We start from the raw sequence: 13,239 nt of genomic DNA on the forward strand, positions 1-13,239 counted from the left end.
TATGCATGACTGCACACACATATATTCATATGCAAGCACATACACACAAATGGTTCTTTCTCTGGAATAGAGCTTTTCATGTTGAGATTTAATAATAGAATCTGTCAGTCAGAAGGGTCTTAGAGAAACAGAATGTTAATGATGAGTTCTGTGAATTGGTTCTGGGATTTCTAGGATCTCAATGGAAGTAGAATATATTGATTTTCTGATCTAATTAGATTTAAATGCACCGGTTACTATTTCCAGCAGTAATGGGAGTGCATAGAGTATATTTTCGGATGTGGCAAGAGGGATATGGGAAAGAGAGTCACTAGATATTCCTATTCAATGATTTACAAACTTATAAGCAGGTTCTGGGCATCTATAAACATGATGGCTTTGAAAGTATTTGTCAAGTTGAGGAGTATAAAGTAAAATTGGCTGGTTGCTCTTAATTTCATTGAGCAAACATGGGAGAGATGGGAATGAGCCTAGGGATAAAGTTAAGACTGTGTGCTCTATAAATGACTTGAAACTTTCTTAGCCTTCCCTGCAAAGAGACTCTGATCTGTAACCACTGGAGTTGAGCCTACAACAAACAAACTAACTAACTAACTAAGTAATTAATGGAATTTCATCATCCACATAATTGAGTTACAACACAAATTGAACTCCTCACCCTTCAGGGTTCCTGGTATTAAAGTGAAGACTTGGATTAGGCATAGTTGGCAATGGAGGCTTGTGGGAAGAAGATACAATGAGCTTGGAGACATTGAAGGTTAGGAATACCCTATGAGGTTATAACTTGAGTGGGGAAGAGGGAAAGGAACAGGGAGAGGGAGAGGGAGAGGGAGAGGGATAGGGGGAGGGAGAGGGAGAGCAGGAGTGGAATTCTGTGCAAGTGAACCACTTTTCCTACCACTTCCTGTGCCTTTAGCAGCAGCATGATCCTATCTGTCTTGTATATATAGCTCCTATTGGATAATGTGCAATTGCTATGTATATCAAAGTTTTACCTCTGGTAGACAAGCTATATCCTGCTGATGATGGACAGCCCGAGTAGCTAGGTAATTTCATGACCTGTGGCTTAACAGTGATCTACACTAAGGCTCAGTGGTAGTCCAAGTCTGCTTCTTAAAAGCAGTTGTCCACAAAGGGTAGAGGGGCTTTGCTCCAGAATTTCAAAGGATTCTGTGATGCTGACAGGGAAGTCCATTGAGTTTCTTAGACTCTGGGCCTATGTGGCAGAATAACGTGTGTGACAATGGGGGCTTTAGTTTTTAGGTGGTGGCCAGGGACAGTTATACGTTTTATTTCATTCATTTATCAGTTAATGGTCATTATTTAATATCTTGCATGTTCATAGTCTATCATTTTCTTCTCTTTGCCTAGCATTTAGTTGTCTCAAGAAAGAAACTGAATCCCATGGCTGTTACTCCACAGTGGTAAGAATAAAAAGGAGATTTCTATTACTTTGAAGGTTGTCAATAGGGTTTAGGGATGGCTTTGTACTTGGGAGCAAGCCATTAGGCATTTCCTACACTGTAAGATGGAAGAAGAAAGAAAAGCAGACTTGAGGACTAAGTGTGGCTGAGCACAACTTCCCTGTCTGCCCATCAAGCAAGCACAGCAGCCTGTCTGATCAGAGGTCCTTTTGAAGCTCAGTCTTCACATAATGCAGGGAGCAGGCACACCTGCTTGTTGTTAACTTTGAAACTTCATGAGTAGACTCCATTAGTTTCTGAATCTCCGAATTCCAGAGACATTCCAGTTGCTCTCACAAAATTTAGGGGGTCATGCTTTTGCCTATCTTAAAATTGACAGTTCTCAGCCGGGCGTGGTGGTGCACGCCTTTAATCCCAGCACTCGGGAGGCAGAGGCAGGCGGATTTCTGAGTTCAAGGCCAGCCTGGTCTACAGAGTGAGTTCCAGGACAGCCAAGGCTACACAGAGAAACCCTGTCTCGAAAAAGCCAAAAAAAAAAAAAAATTGACAGTTCTCTAAAAATATACTATTTGCTAATCCTCAGTGGACTGATACATTCTTGGTTTGGCTCTGTGAAACTTAGAGAGAAGTAGTAAGTGTAGGATTCATGAGGCCAGTCTCCCAAAGCCTTAGTACATCCTGCATAGGCCATCCTGGAGCCATGGTCCTTGATCTTTCTAAGCCCTGACAACTAAACAGCTAGAGAGATGTTTTTGTAAACTGTTTCAAATGGGTTTCACCCACAGAACACTTTGTATTTTCTCCTTTTCTCTAGTTCACTTTCTATCTCTGTAATCAAACATTGTGACCCAAGATATCTTTGGAAGCAGAGGGCTTATTTCAGTGTACCCTTCCAGGTCACCGTCCATAACCTGGAAACAAATAGGAGAAGGCGGGAACCTAGAAACAGGAACTGACGTTCCTGATATGAACAGGAGATCACAGAGGAGTACTGCTTACCAGCTTCCTTCTGCTGGCTTTCTTAGCTACATTTCTTCTACCACCTATACTGATCCACTCAAGGATGGCACTACCCACAGTGGTCTGGGCCCTCCCAAAATGACAAACAATCAAGACAAGATAATTCCCCACAGACCAATGTGATCTGGGCACTCTCTCAGTTGAGATGACCTCTTCCTAAGTGATTCTTGGTTGTGTCAAATTGACAATACAACTAACCAAGGCATCCTCCAAATTATGTAGAGAGCAATCACGAGGCTTCAGTACAAGCTCTGTTGAAGAAAGAAATGTACAACTCTTGGAGTCACTCAGGTTTGGTAGGATGTTATTAAATTTGTCAGGGTTCAGAAACATTTAATTAGTAACAGAAAAGAACATGAACTCATCAAAAACGGAGCTGAACGGAGAGGAGCAGCGAATCACATTGGCACTGACAGGAGTCACAGACAGAAGAACCTCAGGAGCAAAACACAGAAGGAAACTACCTGCAATCTGAATTCTGCAGTGCACACTGGTTGTCACACAGAAGCTGAGAGAGAGAGAGAGCGAGAGCAAACAAACAAAAAGGACTTTGGAAAGGGATCTATTTCATTTACTAGGAAAGAAAATGGAAACAGGAGCAAACAAGGGATTAAGCAAGACGAAGGTAGAACTGGCAGATACGGTACTAGAATGTAAATGAGTGCGGGCCAGTCACAATGTGTTGTCTCTAACAAGATGGGGCTAAAATAGCACAAGCAATGAGATTGGGAATGAACTTACAGTAGAGTTCGAAAATTCCAAAGGTCACATGCCACTCACAGATACCTAAGCTTACTACTATTGGACTTTTACAAAAGAAACCATTGAAAGAGGTCAAGTGAAAACCAACAGTAGACAATGGAATAGGTATTACTTCAAGAAGACTGGACGAAAGAAAAATCAGTAGTTTCAAATGGGTGCAAATGAAAATGAAAAAAAAAAAACCTAATTTCATTAATTTCAAATATAATTGTGAAAATGGGAGTAAGTACCTGCTGAGACCCAGAATCTGATCTGGCAGTCACCAACAGGCCAGTGTTAATGTAGACCTGGCAGTTGCAAGGCTTAGATGGTCCCATGTTGGGCAGAAATAATAGCACAGAAAGCAAGCATTGGCCATAATCACTGTGAGACCACGATAAAGAGCCATAGAAACCAGGCAAATAAATACCAATCAGCCTCCTCTCTGGGCACATAGGAGAGAATGCCAATTCCTTAAAAATTTTAAACCAATAATAGCTTTTGTTTTATTTTACTGTCTAGCTAAGGCTACCATTTGTCAGTACTCAGTTATAGAAGAATACCAGTTTTCTTACAACACTACATCTGGAACAAACATTGGCCCTAATCATCTTTCCAAGCAAAACACAAATCCAATAGTTGGTCCTTAATAGGACCACTGTACAAAGATGAACCTTAGGCCTCATGAGGTACACCTACATGATATCCCACTCTAGGTGCATTGTGGAACATTGCCTGAGAGCACTTCCCAAGTCACAGAAATTGGAATAAAATTAGTTTACTATCCCACATGTTTGTTCTTGGGTCAGATCAAAAAACAAACAAAAAAAAAAGATCTCACAAAATAATTCCCAGATCCTTGTGATTCCGGCTGTTTCTATTTCCTTTTCAGAAGTATAGAATGTTGTAATATAAACTTCCAAGAGTGGGTTTTCTCTCCCATAAATGTAATGTATCTGTCCTTTACCACAAACTATAGTCACATCATTTAGTAGCTCTCTTTATATTGATAATGCATGTAGTTTGTTAGGTGTATTTCTAAGTACCGCACAAGAACCTACTCCTCATTATATATTTTAATTTAACATTTATTTTATATATGATTTTATGTATATATCTGTGCATATAAGTCAATCTATGTATATGAATGTTTATTTACCTTCACATCAACATTTAAAAGATATTAGCATATTTATGTATTTTGTACTAATATATACAATTACTTGTTTTTGTAATTGACTATTTTTTATTTTTATTCTTGATATTATGATATTATGAAATAATTACATTATTTTTCTTTTCCCTTTCTTGCATACAAACTCTCCCACATATTCTTCCTTGTTCTCTTTTAAATTCTTGACATATTTATTCATTAACTATTCTTACATGTATATATGGATACACACACACACACACACACACACACACACACACACACACATATATATACTAACTTGAATGTATATAACCTAATCAGTCCATACAATTTAGATGTATATATGTTTTCAGGGCTGACCATTAACCAGGTAGTATGTTCTTCCTCAGTGATGACTATGTCTCCAACTCCCAACATTTCTTCCTAATCTGCAGGAGTTTTTGTGGTTGGTTTGTTTGTTTGTTTGTTTGTTTGTTTGTTTTTGTAGAGTTGAGGCCTCATGAGATTGCCACCATCCATCCATTTGTGTTGGGACCCAGGCTAGATCTGTTGGGCTGCGGAGACATGGAGGATGGGAATGTCAGAGAGACTCTCCAGGCTAGACCCTGGAAAAGTAGGTGGCTGGTCTCATCTTTTCGGTTTTTAACAGAATTTTGTCTTGCCACCTTCTTACTTTCTTGATTTCATTTTACTATTTAGAACAAATATATTGTTCTTTTTACACTAAGAGTTTGAGGGCACATGAGTAAAGGTTTGACTGCAGTGTATATTGTCTTACAGAATATGCAGCCCTTGTCCTGACCACCTAAACAGTAGGAGTTACTAGTTATTTCATGTCATTCTAGTTGTTATTAGAGTTGTTTTTCTTAAGTGAGGTATTCTGTAAGCATTCACTTCTTTCAGAACATGTACTGAGACTAAGTTACCTGTGTGATGGTCAACAGTTGTTTTCCTCCTTTCTCTTCATTTTAAATAGTTTCCCCAAGCTCCTTTGAAGTCAGTACATCTTCCAAAGTGCACTAGTGTATACATGTATGCTCTTCTGGATTTTTCTGTCACATATATGAATGTTTTGTCTGTATGACTGCCTGATACCACAGAGCTCAGAAGAGGCCAGCCAGTCCCCTGTAATTGGGGTTATAGATGGCTGTGAGCCTCCAGGTCAGTGCTGGAAACCCATTCAGTATCTTCTTTAAGAACAGTAGTGCACTTTACCACTGAGCAATCTCTCCAGCCTCCAAACTCCTTAAAACCTTTCAATCATTATGAATGTGCTTTGCTGTGTATACTAAGCCCTAAATGCACAAGACTTTCCACTACTGCCACACAATGCCAAGCATAGTTAAGAATGAATCGGTGCAGATTGACTCATTACCTGCGTTTATCACTTTTCCCTAAAAACTGTCAAAAACAAAAAGATGTGTTAGATATCCCCTATTGCTATTGTTATGTCCAATTTTCTGCGCACAGTTAAAAGCATTTTTGAGGGACTGCTTATTTTACATTAATCTGGTGTATGGAGGTTCATAACTGTTATTTCTTCATTGAGAACTTTTAAATCAAAATGAAATCACCGCCTTTGTCCATTTGCTGCTTGGGGAAATTGATTTTATTTTGATGCATAGGGCCGCTTTGCTGTTGGCATTGCATGATTAATCTTTGTCTAAATTTTTAACTTTTTATTGAAATTCCTTTACAGTTGTTTCTTTTAAAAACATATGACTTTTGTATTTTGGTTATTATAACTCATTTGAGATTTTTCAGCCATACTGGGTGACATATCATTAATATTTCTCATGGTTTGGGTTTTCCATGCTTCCACTTTCCTTACTATAAGATTATGTTTTCTAAATTTCTTTCATTTCCTTTTTCTTTTAAGTTACCTAATAAGTGGGTAGGGTAGTATACACTTTGAGTTAGTAGTACATGCTTTCAAATATCATACATTCAAATATCCTAAACTTTTTCAACACACCAATGTAATAAAGGAAATGGCTTTGCTTTCTCCCTGTGGATGAGTAAGTGAATAAGACATAGACAACATTTTAAAACATCTGCATTCTGCAAACCTACTCCTTACACATACCTTTAAGGAAATCTGACATAGAACAATGATGTAATTTACTTGGTAACTCTTCTCTACTAGAAATTACTTTTGATATTTTAACTTTGATGCAATTTGATTTACATTTTCTTTTTTTAGTATTAACTCCATCTTTAAGTAGTTTCAGGTTTTGCCCCAGTGTTTGTACCATAGTTTTCCTACCTTTTTTTGGTGTTTTGTTTCGCCTTATTTCTAAGATATTCAGAAGATCTGTTTGAAGATCTTTCTCCACAGGACCGTAATATGTGTGTGTAGCACATGGTCTTGAGAGACCATATCTTTTGGGTTCAGACTCATATAGAGAACCTAATCTAAGTAAAGCCGAATTAAACTCAAGTTAACAAACAAGACTGGTAGCTAGAACCAGTTTCCAGGTTATCCCTCAATGAGACTCGAGTCTAGCACGTTTCCAGGTTATTCCCCAACAAATCTACACTTCTAGGTTACAAGCCTGCACTTGACACTTTACTTCCTAACAACCACCAATCTGGAAAAACTACAGCAGTTAAGTTTATGGTTTGATTCCCAGCACGAGACAGTTATGTTAAGGCCATAATCGCCCCCCCCCAATCAGATGTGTATCAGGCTAGATACCCGCTTCTTGCCTCTATAAATGCTTGCTTAATACTAGACTCAGGGCTCCACCTTCCTGCTGTGTTTGAGTTGGCGGAGAGCCCAAGTTAGAGCTTAAACAAGGAGACCCTAATGCAATTGCATTGGATTCAGCTTCTTGGTGGTCTCTTTTAGTGTTCACAAATGTTTCCTGGTAGAACAGTCTATTAGGCTCAAATGGTTCCTTCCTCTTGGGGTTTTAAGACTATTCCTGAGCTGTTAGGGCTTTAGGCCTATACCTAACACATCTAATGTTCAGGATTATAAGACCAAGGCCAAGGTGGACTTTGTTTCTCTGCACTCACTTGTAGTGTCTGCATGTATGAAGAATTAGAGCCCCAATACACTCTAGGGACAGAGTTCTACAGAAAGACTTTGTGTGATGGTGGAGCGTGCTTCACCTGTGCACCCCGTACAGTAGTTGCAGTCACGACTGGCCACTGTGGCTGCAGAAAACTGGGTTTTGTTCACCTGAATTCACTCATTTAAACTACAATATTTTTATATGGTGGCAGCTACAATAATGGAAACAAATTGCTAGGGGTAAATACTATGCAGTGTTGTATCTTACCTGTACCTCCTTCCCCTTTTTAACCCTTCCTTCTTAATAAATTCTTTCCACTCTAAGCAACTGGATTTTTCCCAAGCTCATTTAGCTAGAATACAGATCTGGGATCACGTTGATTTGTGACTCCTTTTCCTCTGTGATGATTCCAGGGCTGCTGGTTGCCCATCCCCTTGATCACTAGTGGAATTCCCAGTTTTATTTTGTCCTTGTTCTTCTTTCCTAGCTGCTTCTTTCTCACACCAAACAACCAGAGCTATTCCTCTGCCACCTCTATTCACTGAGTGAGGGAGGAGGGAGAGCTTTGCTTTTCTCTGGCGTTCTCTTTGCTGAATAGTTGGCACTTTTTGAGAGATAAGTTGAGTTGATCTGGAAGCTTGGATCTTTAGATCTTTAGAAATGGCTTCCATCCTTCATTCCCCATGATTCCCTTACTCACATTGGTGTCCTTAACACTGTGGAGTGGCTGAGTTGCTCTCCTGCCACAATTAATTCCCAGGTCTTTCTTGTTCCTTTCCATATGTTTTATACTCTTCCAATTTGAGAGACTCAGTACACCAGCCTGTCTGATTTGGGCTACATCAGTAGATGCTGACACTTCTCTGGTTCCTTTTTTCTTTTTTTCTTTCTTTTTTTTTTTCCTATCCATGTTTAAACATCTGGTTCCTTAAAGCTAAGTCAATGCTTTACACACTGTCTCAGGACAGTGACTTTAAGACAGATGAAGCTCAGATGGATAAGAGGGCTCTAAAACATACACTAATCTATCCCAAAAGATATATTCCAGTTACAAGATTCTCTTTGTGTCAGAAATACAGGTGGAGATCTTCACAGCAAGTTAAAAATTACATAGGAGTGCTTGAGTTCCATGGTAAATCTTTCCATCTATGGCCCTGCTCTGTATTTGCTTCTATAATGTATAAGTTGTTTTTTGTTTTGTTATTGTTGCTCTTATTTTTGTTTTTGTTTTTGCTTTGTTTTGTCTTGTTTTGTTTGTATTTCAAAGGAGAAGCTCCATTTACCCAAAGCTGGTCTTGAGTTCTAGAGCTCTAGTACCTTGTCTGCGTAGCTGCGATGACTAGTATGCATCATTATCCAGGTGTCTCCAGACCACATCTTGATAGTAGCTCTCCCCTACTTACTGATTGGATGGTTTGATTTTCTTGTATTTTTTCTCTGCATAGTCTATGTAATCATCACCCATCAGATGCATGTCTAGCAACTATATTCTCCCCATTATGTAAGCTACCTCTTCAGCTGTTCAGAATCCTTTAATTCCATAAAGTCCAATTTGTCAATTAAATTTATTTCCAAAGTGACTGGAGTCCTATTCAAAAAGTTATTGCCTATGGTGACATTGTGAAGTATTCTCCTTACTTTTTTTCCTCAATCAGTCTTATAGTTTACATTCAGTTCTTTGATCGATTTGAAATTAATTTTCACAGAGGTTCAAAGATAAGAGATCTAACTTTTTCTCTTACATACAGATATCCAGTTGTGCCAGCACCATTTGTTGAAAGAGCTGTCTTTTGCCCAGTGTGTATTTTTAGTACCTTTGCAAAAAAATCAGGTATCTGTGGCAGCAGGAGTTTATTTCTGAGTCTTCTCTGTTGCACAGATCTGTTTTGTGCCAGTTTCATCCATGCTGATTTTGCTACTATGGCTCTGCTTGCTATACAACCTGGAATCAGGTATGGTAGTACATCTAGTGCTGCTCTTTTCGCAAGGATGCTTGGAGTATCTTAACCATCTTTAATGCTTCCATAAGAACTTGGGGATTTTGTTTTTCTAATTCTATAAATAATGACATTGACAATTTGATGGGCATTACATGGAATTTGAAGAGTGTTCTTGGTAGTATTTGTGTAATATTGTTTCTTCCACTCCTTATGCATGGAAACTCCATCTTGTAGGATCTTTGATTTCTTTCTTTAGTGTTTTAAAGTTATCAATATAAAGATCATCCATGTTTTAAACTAGCTTTCTATTTAAAAATCTGCTTAAAATTCTGATGGACTTGCTTTTATGTAAACCGTGGTGCTTCTTTCAATATTTTTTCTTTGTTTTCTATGCTTAGTGTTTTGATTATAATATAACAAGGGAGGCCCCTTTAGAATATTGTCCATTTAAAACTCTATGTGCATCTTGAATACAGAGGTTCACTTCATTATCTAGATTTGGGAACTTTTCTAGAATGAAGCTATTAAATATATTATTTATTTATTTAGCCTAATATTCTTCTCTCTCCAGAATTTGTAATTGTCTTTTTTATTAGATATTTTCTTTATTTATATTTCAAATGCTATCACATTTCCTGGTTTCCGCTCTGAATTGTAATTGTCTTTTAATGGTGCTCCAATAAATTCATACATGTTGTTCATATTTTCTTAACTTTTGTCATTGTTGGTGCCTAAATGTTCTACTGTATCTGCCTTGTTGTCCATCCTTGGTATTATGTCTTCCACTTGATCCACCTGTGGGTAAGCAGCCTTCATTACCACTTTTAGCTCTGTTTTGGTTTGTTAGTGACATGAGTCACTACCTCTTAAGTGTCCATGTTTCCTAGTTTTATCAATATTTGTCTTATTTTGAAGCCAGTTTCATGAATTTTCTTCGGGTTACAAACACAATACTTTGATAAATTTACACCAGTATCCTTTTCTTAATAGTTTATTTTTTTTAGAGACTACTTTCTGATTCTTTTATATTTGTATGAGTACTCTATTTGTATGGTGTGTGTGTGTGTCTGTGTGTGTGCACATACAGAGATTTAAAAAGAACCACTTGCCATTGCCCTCTTGCACTTTCAGCTTTATTCCTCTGAAGCAGGATCTCTCTATAAACCTAAGGTTTGTATTTCTCATTTATCTTGGTAGTCAGAAAATCTGGTTCTGCTTCTCAAGGGTGGGCATTATAGCCATACTTGAGACTATAGTCACACAACTTGTTATTTGAGTGCTAAGTTCTGAATTCAGGTCCTCATGGTGATTATACTGCAAGCACTCTAACTTCCCCTCTATACACTATTATGAGTCATCTTTAAATACTTTTGTTTATCTTTTACAGCTTGGGATTTTGTTTATTGTTTTATAGATTATTATCATGGACTACATCTTTGTTTTAGTTTTATTTTCTTTTGTTCCTCTAATACTTTCTCCTTTGTATGAAAGGCAAACCAGAACCATTTACCTAAATACAAGAGTATATACTGGTTATTTGGAGTTATTGAACACTTTCTGATTTATTGCAGACACAAGAAAGAGAGCTAAATAGGGTACATGTGCCTATATTCAACATCTAGTGTGCTACAACCTTCTATTTAGCATGGCTGTTGTGAACAGTCTTTCCTACCTGACTTGGGTACCTTATGATTAAGAGTCTTTTAATGTGTACAATTTGAAGCAATAAGGAGTTGTTCAATTACTAGATATAAGGGGAAATTTCTCTAAATGCAATTCTGAAACTTTCAGCCTTTTCTTTTGAAAAAATGTGAAATCAAACTTAGGAAACACCACCCTCTTTTTTCTTAAAAGCTATCAACAATATTCTACATTTGAAAGCATAGACCAATCCACACATGCTTGTTTGCTTTGTTTCTTTGTTTCTTTCTTTGTTTCTTTCTTTGTTTCTTTCTTTGTTTCTTTCTTTCTTTCTTTTTTTCTTTCTTTCCTTTCTTTTCTTTTCTTTTCTTTTCTTTTCTTTTCTTTTCTTTTCTTTTCTTTTCTTTCTTTCTTCTTTCTTTCTTTCTTTCTTTCTTTCTTTCTTTCTTTCTTTCTTTCTTTCTTTCTTTCTTTCTTTCTTTCTTTCTGTTGTTGTTCGAGACAAGGTTTCTCTGTGTAGCCCTGGCTGTACTGGAACTTATTCTGTAGACCATGTTAGCCTCAAACTCAGAAATCTGCCTGCCTCTGCCTCACAAGTGCTGGAATTAAAGGCGTGCACCACCACTACTTGGCGAGCTATTGTTTTCAACCTTCCAAACGATCCTTTAATACAAGTTCCTTATGTTGGGAGGACCCCCCAACCATAAAATTATTTTCATTGCTACTTTATGACTGTAATTTTGCTAGTTATGAGTTGTAAGGTAAATATTTTTGGAGATAGAGGTTTGCTAAAGTCGTAGTGATCCACAGGCTGAGAACTGCTGTAGAGATATCCAGACTGTCTTCTGGGTTGTACGTCAGTCATCTTACTGCTGTGCTGAAAAAATCCTAACACTTTTCAGTGGTCAGTGGGTCAGTGGATCACTGGCCAATGGTCGTTGGGTCAGTGGGTCAGTGGTAAGTGAGTCAATGGGTTGGTGGTTGATTGGTTTTATGGTAGCAATATTCGTCTGTTTTTTGACACAGCAAAAGTAGACCATGGGTTTGTTGACTTATGATGAAGGCAATCCATATGGTTCAGTCTTAAATCACCACAGCAGGAATTTGATGAGGAATGATGGCAAACACACTTATATAAAGACGACTTCTGAGACATTGGTAAGGCTCTCTCCTCTACCTCCTGGGAATCCCTCTGTTCTGCATGCATCTATCAGCCCTGTGCCTTCCTCATTTCCATATTCACTGCCCCTCAGCCCAAGTACTCACCTTACTCACAAGGTAAGCACTTCCCATCCTAGGCAAGGTGAACTAAGCATTCAGGATCGACTTAAGTTTGGCATCAGATTTTAAGCCAAAGACATCCAGGTGAGGAACATGACCACCTTTGTTCTGAATGTTAAAGCAGATACACGTTGATCCGAGGAGCAATCATGCTCAGTACTAGAATGCCAAGTGAGTTTTTCTTTTCTTCCTCACAGCTGGGAAGAATCCCCTGAATATTCTTTTCTTTCCTGAGTAGTCATATTTTAATGCAATTACGACCAAGTTTTTCCTTTGTCCATTAAGTTGGTTTGCTCCTAGTGGAGACCCTCTAGTGTACCTGTTATTACTTTACCTAAATGAACAGAGACAAGGAAAGCATTATAAGCTAAACTTTGGTGCAGAGCCCAGTCCACCCTTAGCATGATCCTATAAACAATGTAACTTTAAAATCTGTTCCTGTGGGAGTCTGCCCTCCAATTCACTCTCACTGAGGCACTGGTCTGGGCCCAACAAGTGACAATGTTCGGGGTCTCTGCTGTGATTCACCTTGTCCTCCCCCTCAGACTTCTAGGGGACTTCCTTTTCCCAGCAAGGTACTCAACACTCTTGGATTCCTCTTTGGATATGTCCATAAAATACAAAGGGAGAGTTCATCATGCTTTCTGTATGAGACTGGAGGCAGGTCTATGCTCAACATGACTCTACTTACCAGTCCATCCACCTTTTTAAGTACCCAAGGATATGTATATTTTTTCTTATTGAAATAGGTGATTCCTGTTACACCAAGCCCAGCTTATCTTCCACCTAAGTGTTACCAATAAAAACTAAACCAAGGCAGGCATGGATACAGGTGTCTGTAATCCCAAGACTTGAAATGTTGAGGTAAGAGACTCACAGGCACTGGGCCAGCTGAGAAATACAGAAAGAACCAGCCTTCCAACTGGTAAGAAGGACATATGCTCCACTAGTAAGAAGGACATATGCTCCACTATGTTCATAGCAGCCTTATTTATAATAGCCAGAAGCTGGAAAGA

Source organism: Mus caroli, chromosome 8 (assembly GCF_900094665.2).
Source record: "Mus caroli chromosome 8, CAROLI_EIJ_v1.1, whole genome shotgun sequence".
NCBI lineage: Eukaryota > Metazoa > Chordata > Mammalia > Rodentia > Muridae > Mus > Mus caroli.